Consider the following 15,020-nt stretch of genomic DNA (forward strand, 5'->3'; position numbering starts at 1 on the left):
AATAAGATGAAATTGTAAACCCCAACAACTCCATTCATCCATACTCTTTTTCTCGTCAATTGAATCAATCGCATTTGCATGTTTATTTGTTGTTTCTTGCATCCAAACAAATTACTTTTTCTTTACAAGTCTTACGATTTCAATTTGTACGAACGATAAGACCTTTGAGTCCTTTGGGGAGAATGACATTGGGTTTACCAATTATATTACTTGATACGATCTGGTACACTTGCCAGAGTGTGAACACTTAGATATCCTACCATACAATTTTATTTTATTTTTATGTTAGAATTAGGTTCTAGAAACACCAAATTTTGAATTTTGTTATTATATTAATTAGTTTTTTTTTTCTTAAAAAAAATCCCTTTCTCCTTTATTTTTTTAATGAAAAAGAAAAAAATTAAAAATTCCATTCAAAATCTGATTAAACCATTTTCAATTCCCAAATTGTGATTTGTAGAGATTCTAGCCTTCCTTGAGGTGCATGTGAGCTTTTGGGGTTTTCGTGAGCTTAGCGTTTTGATTAGAGGTAAGGGAAGCTGGGTTTCTTTTCTGCTTATCGAAATTATCATATGTGTGAGTTAGATTCTGTTGTAATCATGAAATAATGTATGTGTAGATTATGTAATAGGATATTTTACTGTTTGAACTAAAATTTGATGAAATTAGATGTTAGAACATGTGTTTATTGATGTGTGACTTCTGAGACTGTGAAATTATGATTAGGAATTGGTATGAGCAAAGGGTATGATGTTGAAATTGAATATTGGGATGTTGTGAACTATGCTAAGTTAGCTATGATGTTTAGGCTAGATTAGGGGAAGTGGAGTAATGGTTTTGAGATCTAGGGGTCATGGACTGAACTTGACATATGGGATGGCTTAGGTAAGCCTTTTGTGACTTGTTAGAAGTGCTAGAATAGTTAAAAACAGGTCCAAATTGGTAAATTTAGTTTTAGGGCTCTAAGTTGGTGGAATTGAGGTTTTTGAGTGGAAATTGATGCACAAAAAGTAAGGGATGGGATTAGAAAGGTTTAGAATCAATTAGGCAGGTTTAATTTAGTAAATACTTTGACTTTAGGGGTGTTAGAAGTTCATCAAAATGCCTAGAACGATTTTGGGGTGATTGAGTTGTGCAAATCTGCAGAATTTCATTCTATAGATTATGTAGACGTGTTGTGCGAGAGGATTCGCACAGCAAGTCACCCTGGCGATATGCTCTCTGCCATCTGTGCGTTATGCGAATTTCAGCAGAGGGTTCTCCTCTGTTTGGTGAGTCGCCTTGCAAAATTGGTCGCTTTTCCACTGATATGGGTCTGGGAAATAATCCAATTAATTAGAATAGCGCATGAAAAGCGCTTTGCGAGAGTGTGAGGCCTGAAGCCTCTGTGAGTAATTCGCAAGGCGATATAATTTGCTATGCGAATTAACGGGGTAGCCTCTGCGTAGTGGCTCGCATAGCTCATGGGGGTGCGCTATGCGAAGGTCTTCTGGTCGCGCCTTGCGACCCTGTGCGCTATGCGACTTGGCTCGCTCTGACTTGGTTCTTTTCTTCTTGTGTTTTACATGGTTGATGATGTATGATACATATATGCGTTAATATAGTATTGGATGTACTTTGATAACTATGAAATATGAAGTTAACGATTCAAACAGAAAGACAGTACAATTATTGTGATGTAAATAGTATGAAAGTAAGATCTCTTAGTGAGATCATTTTAGTGTTTAGAATGAATATAGGGGCTCAGTCTTGGGGGTTATCCTAACACTCTAATGATCTCTCATTCTCACTTAGGGAAGATTGATGCATGTGGTGAAAGTAGTAGGAGGTCCTAATGTAGGCGCTTCTTGGAGGCCTATTGCGCGGTAACGGACTTACCCTGTGTGTGGTAGGGTGAAACTCATTGGCAATGGCTTTGCAAAGCAGTAGAGGCCACCACAAGTGCACAAACCGTCATAGTTCGATATTCATTCTAAGTCCAGACGAGTCTAACATGAGTTAGAACATGATAGTATGTTTTGCTTGCTTACTTATGTGAATGTGATTCTTACATTGCAAATGTGTTTAGATATCATGTATGTTTTTCAACCTAACTTACCCTTACTGTTTGTTTATGTTTTGTATGTGTGTGTCTTTCCTTTTGCAATGATCATCCACTTGGATGTGAGCAGAGGTAGATGAGATGTCTCTGGAGCAAGCTTTGAAGGACGATGACGCAGCTACCTAATTATTAGGATTCATTAGTTGTTTTGGTTTATATTTTGAAATACTCTTATATATGTAAAGTTTTAAATTTATGGTCAATTTTAGATAATTGTAAACTTATAACTATAACTATATCCTTAACTGTTCTATCATATTATAATATTTAATCATTTAATATTATATAATTTTATACCATTTTTGAGATGTTACAAAGATGATTGAGAAAATAAAAGAAACTAAAAGGAAATTAAGTTGTTTTGTAAAATAAAGATAAGAAGATAAAAACACCATGTCATAATGTTGAACATTTCAACAACAAAAAAACATTTAATAACTTTTTAGTAATTAAAAGCTTTAATTAAGCTTTTACATAATGAAGGTTTGCTTGATCAGTTGAATAATAAACAGAGACTTGAATCACTAAGCTAAAAATTAGTGAATTTAATCGGGAGCAATAATGCAAAGAAATTATCGTAAAAGATATTGTTATGCAAGAAATATAAGTTTGAGATTTGAAATAAAAAAAAAAAAAAAATGCGAGCTTAGGGGTCCAATGTTGGAAGGAGGCTTGCAGGGTTTACCTGCTGCTTTGTAGCCTCTGGTTTTGGCATCTTGGAAATGTACTTACATTACTTTCAGGTCCTTCCGCACGTGAACTTGTCCCACCATCTTTTTCTTCTCTTTCACACCCTCAATTATTATCAATCATAAACCTCAATTTTTCACCTATATCTATTCATTTTCTATATTACTTTCTTTATTTTTAGATTCAAATTAATAAAACTATAAGTTTTATATTTTTAAAGCCAAAAGCACAAAAATATGATTCTTTTTTTAATTACTGAAATGGTAGAAGTTTTAAAAATATTATAAAAATAATATGAAAAAAAATGTGTCAACTTGACAAGTTATCAATTTAAATTAAAGTCTAAGTTCAGATAACTTACTCAAAATGAAGGCAAATCTAGTTAATATTACTTATCTAAATTTTATAACTTTTTTTTAAAAAGAAAAATTATACCATTTTGATAATTAAAAAAAATGTATATTATAGTATTTTTATCACTTTTATGTTGTATTCGTTTGAAGATATTTACAATATTAAAGATTATCATACATAGATATATGTAGATTTTTGACGTTTGAATACGTAGATTTAAGAAAAAAATGAGAGTGATGATTTGCATATCATTCCATCTTCAATTTCACTAAGGAGTAAAGATTTGTAATGATTTAGTATTGATTTTACATTATTATTCTTGCATTGCATGATTGTGAATGGTTCTTGAAATGAATGATTCCTGATATTATATTTGTATTGGTAAAATGAAGAAAAAGAAGAAGAAGAAGTAAGAATCTGATTGAAATTTGTTCTACTGAAAGAAGATTTATATGTAGGATTAGAAATGACTCATCCCTATCTTTGTTTTGATCAATACTCTCAGCACAATTCAATACTTTTTGCTTTTATTTTTTAATATAATATATTAATTTTTACTATAAGGATAAAATAATAATTTAATATTTTAATTTATTAAAAAAATTATCTATTTTCTCACAGATTCGCTTCTTTAATTCTATTACGATAAATCACACGGTGATTAATAATGGTTGACGGGTGAACCGCATCTGAGATGGTCCATTCTAGAATCCACGATAATTCAAAATAAGAGTAGTAATAATATTGAACTGGAATACTCGGAAAACGTTTTCGGGTTCAGGATTATCACAATCATAATTAATGACGTAAATCACTTAGAAAGTTTGAATTTTCTTGAGAATGATTATTCTGTATTATAATTTAGGTTTTCTTTCGAAATATAAAATTAAATATTGATAAATGAATGTTAATGATTTTATAGTGGTGACATATGTGACAGCAAAGCTTAGTGTATGTGAGGGAATTTGACCTCTCTAATTTTTTTTTTTTACAAATAAATTAATATATAGAAAAAAACAATTTTAATACATATTATAAGTTTGAGATGTTGTATATTTATTTTAACACTGTCAAATATTTTCTAAAAACCTGGAAGTTATGATATAATAGATTGAACAAACTTTTTTAAAATAAACTTTATTACTATATTAAAAAATAAAATTAAACATAATTCATCTTTAGAAAATTTATCTGAAAAGTAAATGTTGTTTTTATTTATATAATATAAATTTACATTATTAGTTTGAATAAATCTTGAACATATATAATATTTAATTGGTGAGAGTTATAATATATATAGAATGATTAATTTGTTTTGTGCAAGCAAAAGATGACTAGCTTTGAAGGCATAGATTCTTTGCTTTATGAGTATTATTGAATGGTTTTCCATTGCGAAGAAAGATTATGATCTTGTCATCTCTAAAATTTCTATTCTATTTATATTTGATGCGAAATAAAAATGGTGAATCAATAGATAAGCATATATATAGTTAATTTCTATTTGTTGAATTAGTGAATCTCTTAACCAACTTGTGACATCATGTCGACCACAATTTCAAAAGGCATACCCTTTAAGTTTTATACACTATATTCAATTATTTATAATATATTTTAAGGAAAAAGTTTTTTTAATAACTGAAAACTTTTTAATAATAGTATATGTGATAGTTTGTGATGTGATAGTTTGTGATTAGTCCGTTTTAAATATTTTTTTTAAAATAAATTTAAATAGAATTAATAAAATAATAGCACGTGTCCTATTGTTACAAATTGTTAAAAAAATTATTAAAATATCATATTTCATATTTTAATATTCATAAATCTCCACACTTCATTCCCTTAACCGCAAAAATAATGGAAGTGCTTTGCTTTATTGTACAAGTATATATTTGGAGAGAATATAAATTATTCCACCACACTTATTCAACTTTTCTTTCACTTTATAATTATTATTTAGGAAACTTATATTTTTAGAAAAGGTAGAACACGTGCAAGCTCATTTTCAAGTCAAAATTATAATATCTTTTAAAAGATATATGATAATAAATTTGAACATTTTTATTTATAGCATATTTAAACATGAATAAGTTTTATAGAATTGGATTTTAAGAGAAATTTGTCTTTAATTATGTATTATAGTTTATTATTTAGTTACATTTTTAAGTAGATGTCAACTTTTTTATTAGGTATTTCATGTCGAAATTAGACATTCTGAATAATTTTAATACCATCTTTATTAAGATAATTTTAAAAATATATAATAATTTTATTAGGATCAATTTTAATATCATATTTAAAAATATATAATAATTTTATTAGACATTCAAATTTGTTTACTTATAAAACATAATTAGGAATGCAAATCTTCGAATGAATAAAATCCTTTTATGGACAACTAAGAAAATATTCCTCTAATATATTCACAAAATAAATAACGAAGGAATCTAAGATTTGTTTAAATTAATTAATACGGGAATTTGAATTCAATTTCATGGGATGCTTAGTTTTATGGTAAGCATACTTAAAAAAGTAAGATACTAATAAGGTTGATTATTCTTTCAATTATCTATTTATTCAAAATTCTATTTCTGACTTCATTTATGTTTGTTTTTGTCTTTAATACGATTTTTTAAGGTGGTGCTTTATTTAGATACCAAATTTTGTGCATTTATTAGAGGTTTAATTGTAGATAGTGAAAGTTTGACTTAACTTATCCTTATTACCCTCGGTAAATAAGAAATGTGTATTTTATTTAATTCTTCTTATGACTTGTTTTTGGGGTGTTAAAATATGTATTTAGTTTTGAAATGTTCTTAGTATAATTTCTGAGTTTAAAATATGTTAAATAACAAACGGAATTTGTAAAGACCTAAAAATATTTATATTTATTAAAGGACTTAGAATAGATATTATATTTATAATTTTTTTTATTAAACTTTTATGTTATTTATTTAGGCATTTATTGTTTATAACAATGATGTTTTTTTTCTTTTTTATAGTGATATGTAACATGTTTTTAAGTACTTACATTACACGTATATCATTCCTGAATCCATCATTGTTGAACATTTTCATCTAAAACATGTTATTTTACTATCGTGTAGCATAATCATTATAATTGAAAAATAACACATAAAATAAAAAAATGTAGCGATAGTCTTAAAATATTTTACATTAAAACTCAACAACACTTACACAGTCACGCATAATTTCTCATCTCATCCATTCATCTATTGAATATTAACATAAAAAATTCAAATTCACAATAACAACCAATAAGAAATCAAGTGTCAACACATATAAGTCAAATTGACTACTTTTCATGTTATCAACTATTGACATTTTATAAACACTTCAACTTATTTTTAAAAGACTCATGCATTAATTAGATTTAAAAGTTATGCATATGTCATACTGTTAGGTCTATCTCTATCCAAAACCTTAAGACAATAAATTAATGTGTCTTTCGCTTACCTGAATACCCCCGTTGTTGGATCTATCAAGGAGGATGTTCACCGAGGAGATACAAACACTAATGAGATATGAGTCCAACCACAAAAGGGATAGACACCACTCTCTACCCAAAACAAAGGCAATGGGTTAATGGGTCTTTCATCTTTATATAGTGCTTTACTTTATCATTTTTATCCAATATAGAACTTAGACTCACACTTGGATTTCCAACACACACTACCTTTACTCATTTAGAGTTACATATTAGGAAATTAAATCTTTTAAGATAAATTTCTCATGATTTATCGAGAACAATTTTTTTTCACATCCAAGCTAGATCATAAGAATTTTAATTGACTTTCACTATTTAATATATTTTTATATGTGAGTCTAATATTAGTAGAGTTAAAATAACCTTATCATCAGAATATTTTTTCAATACACCACACATAGCATTTCAACATAATATTTTTCCTCATTGGAAATAACTACATACACATCACATAAATATCAATTTAACAACTCATAGTAGATTATCACCAAGCTCCTAGTTTTACCTTGCCAAACACGAACACAAAAGTAGTAGAATATGATTAAACCTTTAGCCTTACTAAACCATACACCATCATATACTAATTTTTCACAATGAATTTAATTTACCATAGCCAAAATAATTCACCAATTCTCTCACTTCCCACAACTTAACATATTTAAACACAAACACAAGGTCTCACAAACTTATTTTCAAATTCAAAATCTTCCATCTAGCTTAGTAAGTAAAAGAGTTTACTTAGTTAAACAAATATGAGTTTTTAAAACTAAGGTTCATCTTGCGAACATCCTTACTAACTCAATGAGTCAACCTTAAAGGTATACTCACCTAATGAGACTTCAATTGCTCAACAACAAACCTTCTTTAAGCTCTCTAGATTTTCATTAAAAGAATTTTGCTCAATGAGATTATTGACTCACCAGTGACCAAGCATGGGAAGTTCTTACCAAAATATTTCGCTTGGACCAAACTCGCCCACGACCCAACAATTGTGAGCTCTCTAAAATTTTAATAAAAGGAATTTCGCAATCAAGGACCTAAACACTTCAAAGACTCAATTACTCATCCAAGAAGTAAAATGACATAAGTTCTTTAAATTTTAAAAAAAAAAATAATGTTTTTTTACAGTATATAACAACTTATCCAATACATCAACAACTTTTACAAATATATATATATATATATATATTAATATAAGATGAATTACTTGGTCAATATCATAAAACTTCTACACCTTTCTTATTTAAAAAAGACATATTTTGTTCAACATGATTTTATACTAGATCAAATTGATATATCTCAATAATTCAAAACTCACACAATTAGTGAACCATAATATGTATAAGGTAAGCATTTATGTTAATTAGTGTTTCCCAAATTCATCAACACATTAAATTTTCAGAAAAGAACTATAAAAGCTTCCATTCTCACATACCATCGTACATGAAAATAAAAAGTAAAATTAATTAATGAACACATTCTAATCATCCTTAATCAAAAGATTTCTTTTAAATCACATACAACAACCTTTTATAACTTTTAAAGAAACTAACTAAAAAGTCATGAAAATGAACTTATTGTTGGTTTGGATTGCTTTCATATATGTCCATATTCCTATGACACTCTAATATTAAAAAAGATAAATGTACTAACCCTAGGCTAACCAATCAGTTGAGTAAGATAAGCGTCGAGCGACTGAATGATCAGTTATGGTCATTAGACTGCAGATCGTGGAAAATGGCCCGTCAACGTCGTGCATAATCACACTAACCACTGAAGCGCGATATTTATGGATAGTTAGTGGATTATGTGCGATATTCGCGAAAAAAAGTAACAGAGTGGATATGGGTCGGTTTCTTCATGAGGCCTATAAATATAGGTTAATAACCAGGTTAGATGAGATTTTTACTTGATTTTACTAAAGTTTACCTGAGAGTGATTCTGACTTGGGCGTTGATGCATTTTGTGCAAGTCCATTCCCGATCGGAGTGGAAAAGACAACAATGAACTCGAAGAATAGAGAGGAGAATTAGAGTGGTGTATTCTCAGTCCTCATTATACCGAAACAATAAACATATTGATCAAAATTTAAAAAAAAAAAAAAAACAAGAAAAGTAAATAGTTGTAGAAAGATAATGCTTATTATAAAAAATTTGAGTAATCAATTTTTCTATTTATAAGTTTCACATTTAAGAAATAAAATATTAAAATTTCACTCAAGAGACTAGGTATACTCTTAATTATTTTTTACATTAATTAGTTACTATTTAGTATACATTTTTACATATTTTAGAAACATTAATTTCTTGTTCTTTTATAGTATTTGATCTTAATTTTAAAAAATCATTTAATTTAATTTATAATTTTTTTATTAAACTTTATTTGACGTCTAGAATGTTAACTACTTGATATTGTTTATAAATATTTTTAATATTTTAGAATTTTAACTTTTCCTCCTTAGTCTAAAATGCTTATATTTTAAACTACCTTTAAATACTTGGTATACGAAGATCTGTTTAAAGTTGGATATATTAACCAATTTAAAATATTCAAATATAATCGGCTAGCGTGTTTGTTTTAATATTTTAAGCCTCGTTTATTTGTTTTTCCAAAAATGTAAACATAACCAAGAGAAAGTGCTTTTTAATAATCTTATTAATTAACAATTTCTTGATATGATTATGTATGTTAGTTTAAGGTAGTTTAGTTTTAGTGTTTTCGTCATATTTGTATCTTTTCATATATTTAGATTTGCTATTAGGATTATTGGTCATAAACTTCATTCATCTTTTTTTTTTTCACGTGAATTCTTCTTTTTGTACCATTATTATCCATGCCAATCGCATTCAAATATATAATTTGCCAATTTTGATTTGCGTTTTTGCACTTGCTTAGTCATGTGGTTAAAGTTAATATTAGATATGAACTCTCTCTCTTTATATCTATATATTTGGAGACTTTATTGAGCTTGATTGGACTCAAATTATTGTGATATTTTTTTTAATCATTTTGGAGGTTCCTATTTCTGCACATACGTATCAATTGGATCCTCGTATTTTGAAAGTTCTCAATTAGATCCTTATTTTGGTCAAATTGAGTCAATAATGTCCTTGCCATTAATTTTTGTGGGCGGAGTTAACTTTCATGCGAAGTAGCATGTTGAGATATCCTTTAATTACGACATGGCATAGTATGAGGTTAACCAAACCCTAGCTACTATGCGCCGCCACCGCCATCCTCGCCGGCAGTCGTCCCCTCAACATTCATCATGAACCTCCACGGCCGTCGCAAGTCCTCTGTCACTCTCCTCCTTCGTCAATCGCAAGCAACCTGTAGAAGACCCAAAATCGTGCATATACTTCCCACACAAGAATCAACTCCATCATCTTCTTCATGGCAGCCACACGAATCACACATAAACTCCATTGAAGCCGCCACCACGACCACCATCGCGCAACCATCCTCGTCGCCAGGAGCCAGCAGCGCCATCAACCTCCACCAAAACCACGAGCTTCGCCACTGGACCTGCATACCAGAAATCGCCACCAAACGCCGCTATGAAAGTACCAATCGAGAGTTCTTCCGTTCTCCAGACCTGCAAATCCAAAAACACAGCAAAAACCCAAATTGAAAACCTAATTGCACAACCATGGTTTCTCAATTGCGGCTCTAGCGAACCTGGAAAGCAAATCAGAATTTGTGGCGCAACATTGCTTCACCACCATTAACTCACACCTTCTAGAGAAAACACAAAGACCCAAAATAAGAGAAAATGCAATCGCAATTGAGTGCAAGGTCGTCGTTCAGAGTCGTTTCTTCCTCATCATTTTCAGGTAAGCACATCCATGGCAATTCGCCTTCGTGGAGCAAGCAGATTTCGAGTCCTTCACCTTCTCTACAACAGCGTAGATGCAGGAGCAAATACTGTGCCAATTCGCAAAAATCAGATAACGAATAGTAAGCCCTAAAACCCAATCAAAATTAGAAAAGGAAGAGGGGAAGGAAGCTTCATCCTTGCCCCGTGAATCAAAACTGAGGGAAGAAGAAGAAACGCGCCCCTGCACCCTCGTCGCGTCCCGTCGTGCCTCTGTCGGGATCTCGTCGCCTCTACCTTCCCGCGTATTTTAGAATTTAAAATTATATAAATATCCACGTAATAACCTCACACTGTGCCACATCGTAATTAAAGGATACCTCAACATGCCACACAGCAAGAAAGTTAACGTCGTCCACAACAATTAACAGCAGGACATTATTGACTCAATTTTTCCAAAATAGGGACTCAATTGAGAACTTTCAAAATACGAGCACCCAATTGATACGAATTCGCAGAAATAGGGACCTCCGAAATGATTAAACCTATTTCTTTTAAGATTTAGCGGGATATGTTGCTAAAATGGATATGGAAGTGACTTTTGATGACAAAATTTGAAGGAGTGATGATATCCATGCTTAACTATAACTTATAGTTTCTAGAGTTTGGACTAATTTTGGTTGATCTTGTAAAACCTCAGAAAATGGTATTTTTAGAAGTGGTGGTAGTCTAAAAATAGTGAGACTCGATTATTTTAATATCAAATGGTTTTATTATAAATAGTTTTGTTATAAACGAGTTTCATTATTTTAAAACGTAAATATGTTTTAGAGCAATATTATATGTTTTAGAGAAATATTATATTGTTGCATGCGAAATCATGCATCTCCTATACGTTTGTGATTCATCTAGAGTTCTAAGGACTCCGTCTGTTGTCATTTAGGTGTTTCGTAGGTTCGTCTAGGTATTCCTTGCAGTTCAAGTAATCGGCAGAGCAGTTGTAGAGTTGGGCAGTTTCTTTGAGAGGTAAGGGAAGCTAAACCATATTTACTTGTGTCGGTATTATAAATTTAGTATTTCTATGAGTTATAGATGATTTTGAGAAATATGTATGATTCAGTGTATAATGTGTATGTTAATTTGTGATATTGATAGTATGATGTGTGTATGATTGGAATGGTGTGAAATTGATGTTCTATGTTGTTAAGATTGTGTATGATAATGTTGGTTTGATGTTTGAAAATTGAACTCAAGTGGGAGTTGGTCAAATTATTGAGTTTTAAGCCTAAAAGGGTGGGGTTTTCACATGTGAGTTTGAGAATTTGGGGCTAATGTGAGGAAACTGTTTTTGAGGTGCTACAATGAGGTAAATTAAGACTTGTTGGAGGTATAAGGTGATTGAAATCTGATATGTAATGAAAAGGTAATGTATAGTTGAAGTTTACGGTGTTTTTAATGTCAAAATGGGGTTTTGAGTAGTGAGATTTTGAAGTAAGGGGTTTAATCTATTTTGGAGAGTTGGGAACATGTTATGAGACTAATTAGGACTTGGATAAAGGTTCAAACCAGTGAAAATCTATCATGAAGGAGAAAGTTGCATCTTAGGTTGGTTTTTAGTTTGTTTTGAGGGTTTTTAGTTGTTGAGTTGGTTTAGTACATCTAATTCCTATCCAAATGACCAATGCAATACTCTAATATCATCTATAAACATGTTCTCGTATTGATATTAGTGTTACAGGTTCTAATATGATCAATTGGATGTGTGTAAATGCACCAAAACTAGAAAAATCAGGTTGATGTCAAAAAATGATAAGAATAATCAATTATCTCACTTGATAATCGATTATTCCAATCAGAGGGTCATATTTTTTTCAAATCTCTCGCCAATAATCAATTATCACAGATGATAATCGATTATTGTCGTATTGGATGTTACTGCACCAATTTTGGGTGGTTTTCATGGTTTTGGATGTCCATTTTAAACGTTCTTTCGGTTGTTTGGGGGTTTTGGATCTTTTTGGAGCTGTTGGTGAGAGTTTCAAAACTGTTTTCCTTGCCTAAGTGTGAGTACCAAGAGGCCATGAAGAAATTGTGTTATTGTATGATTTCTAATGACTTGTTTATGTGTTCTATTTCTTTAATGTATGATCAGTAGTCTCATGTATTGGTGTACTATGTGAATGTGAAGTGATATCAATGGTTTCAAAGGTATGGAAGAGAGTTCAAAGGAGGAACTTCTCAGTGGTGGTTTCAAGTGTGTTAGTATGAATATAGGGAGCTCAGTATTGGGGGCTATCATGACACTCTAATGGTTATACATTGTCAAATAGAGAGGTTTAACGCATGTAGTGAGAGTAGCAGGAGATCCGAGCTTGATGGGTCTTTCTCCATTTGGAAAAAAACGTTTGAGGACTAACCTTGTGATGTGTGGTAGGGTGAAACCCAATTAGCAAGGGCTTTGCAAAGCAGTAGTGGCCACCACAAGTGCACAACCTGCCATAGCTCGACATTCATGCTAAGTCCGGACAATCCAGTCAAAGTATTATCATGTATAATCAGTTTGTTTGGTTGGTGTGATATGCATATAATGTGTATAATGTTTAAAATATTTCAATATATCATTAATTGTTTGTATTCTAGCTTACCTTTGCTTTTCTGTTGCCTATCTTTGTATGTTGTTTCTCTTTTGCGATGATCACCTAATGGTGTGAGCTTAGGGATTCACATTTTCAGTTGTTACAACTAGAGGTGAGGGAGAAACAGATGAGTTGTTACATAGATATGTTCTTTGATGGAGGTTTGTTTTACCTAGTTGTTATTTTAGCATCTTTGTAACGTTTCATTTTGATAGTTTTATACTATTAAAATGAGATGTCACAGATCTTTCGAATTAAAAAAAAAAACTTTCAAAATAAGGTATAATTTCAATTTTTCAACAATAAATTTACAGAGTTAAAGATAATTTTAAATCTTAAATCTTATATTTTAAAAATTAAACTTAAACTCTAAAAAATCAATATTGTAGAAAATATGATATTATCTAGAGATTGTTTTTTTAGTGGCAAAATGCTTTATCTTTATATGTATGATTGTATGATTGGATCAAACTATCATATTCTAGAAAAGTTATATTTTGTGATTGTATGGCTAAAAAATGTGATTGAATGACTGGTTCACAAAAAGATTAACACTAATCCTAAGTAATTTGAGATAAATTATATCTGTTTAATCATAATTAAGTCGTTATTAATTTAAGATCAATAAATATAGATATGAGATAAAAATATATGTAGTTATATTTGATATGCCATTAATACTTGAATGATATCGAAATACCTTTTGTAGGTAACCGTCTAACTAGACAAACAAACAAGACAGTTAGATTAACCACTTTATCATAATTTAAGAACTTCAAATTAGATATTACAGAATTTTGATCTCAATCCTACCTTGGAAACAATCTTTAAAAAACTTTTAATTCTGCCATTTATTTTATTCAATTTGATATTTTTTAATAAAAATGTTCAACCGAACTTATATTAATAAAGAGAACAATTCGTAAAAATAAACAACTAACCGAAAAGTTAATTGAATAAAAAAATAAGATCCAAGATTATTTATCACGATTAATCCAAATTTAACGATTAGCATCATAATTAAACCCCATTACTTGATAACATTTATACACCCCAAGTTTCAGCCATTTTGACTATGAAGTTAAACCTTGGGTAAGTTCTGTGCTCTGCCTTGCTGAATGGGTAAGATCAATCTGGCCACACATTTTTTTAGGCATAAAGATTTGTGAAGCTTTTTCAACGGTAGAAATGTATTTGAATAAACATGATAATGGTAACAAAACATATTTAATATTTTATATATACATGGGACGTACGAAGTTGAGTTAGGGAAGTAAAATGATTGGCCACGTATTTCTACTTTCACAAAGGTCTTACATAGAAAGCAGGATGACTGTAACTAAAAATGTTGAAATTCTTGATCTAAGAACATAAGTTTACTTTTGGGGGTGGAGCAATTATTAGTTAAAGTTGACCAACAGTGTTGGTTACTCATTATTTAACTTTTAACATAATCTGTATTATTTGTAGTTATCCTTTAGGCATGAATAGATAAAAAATGTAATAAGTATTTACTTTTTGAAGGAGATTTGAAAGGGAGGTTTGAAAGTGTGCAGTTGTTAGTATATCTAAATATGTATTTAGGTTTTGTTCACTGGATCTAGAAGAGTGTAATTGAGAGAATTTAAAAGTAATTTTTATTGTTGTTTATTTGAATAGATTTAAAACTAAGTGAGAGTAAATTTGAAAATAAAATGTGTAAAAATTAGTGTAAGATTTAATTTATGTGACAGATTAAAAAATTTTACTTCTAAATTCACTCTTATTTACTTTCAAATTTATTCAAATAAATAAAAAATTATTATCAAATTCTTTTAAATTCTCTTAATTAAAAATTTACTAAAGTGAAGAAACCTTCAAGATTTAATTTTGAAAGCATGGGACAGGTGATGAAAAGTGACCATTCATACAGAAAAGAAG

Source organism: Vigna radiata, chromosome 11 (assembly GCF_000741045.1).
Source record: "Vigna radiata var. radiata cultivar VC1973A chromosome 11, Vradiata_ver6, whole genome shotgun sequence".
NCBI lineage: Eukaryota > Viridiplantae > Streptophyta > Magnoliopsida > Fabales > Fabaceae > Vigna > Vigna radiata.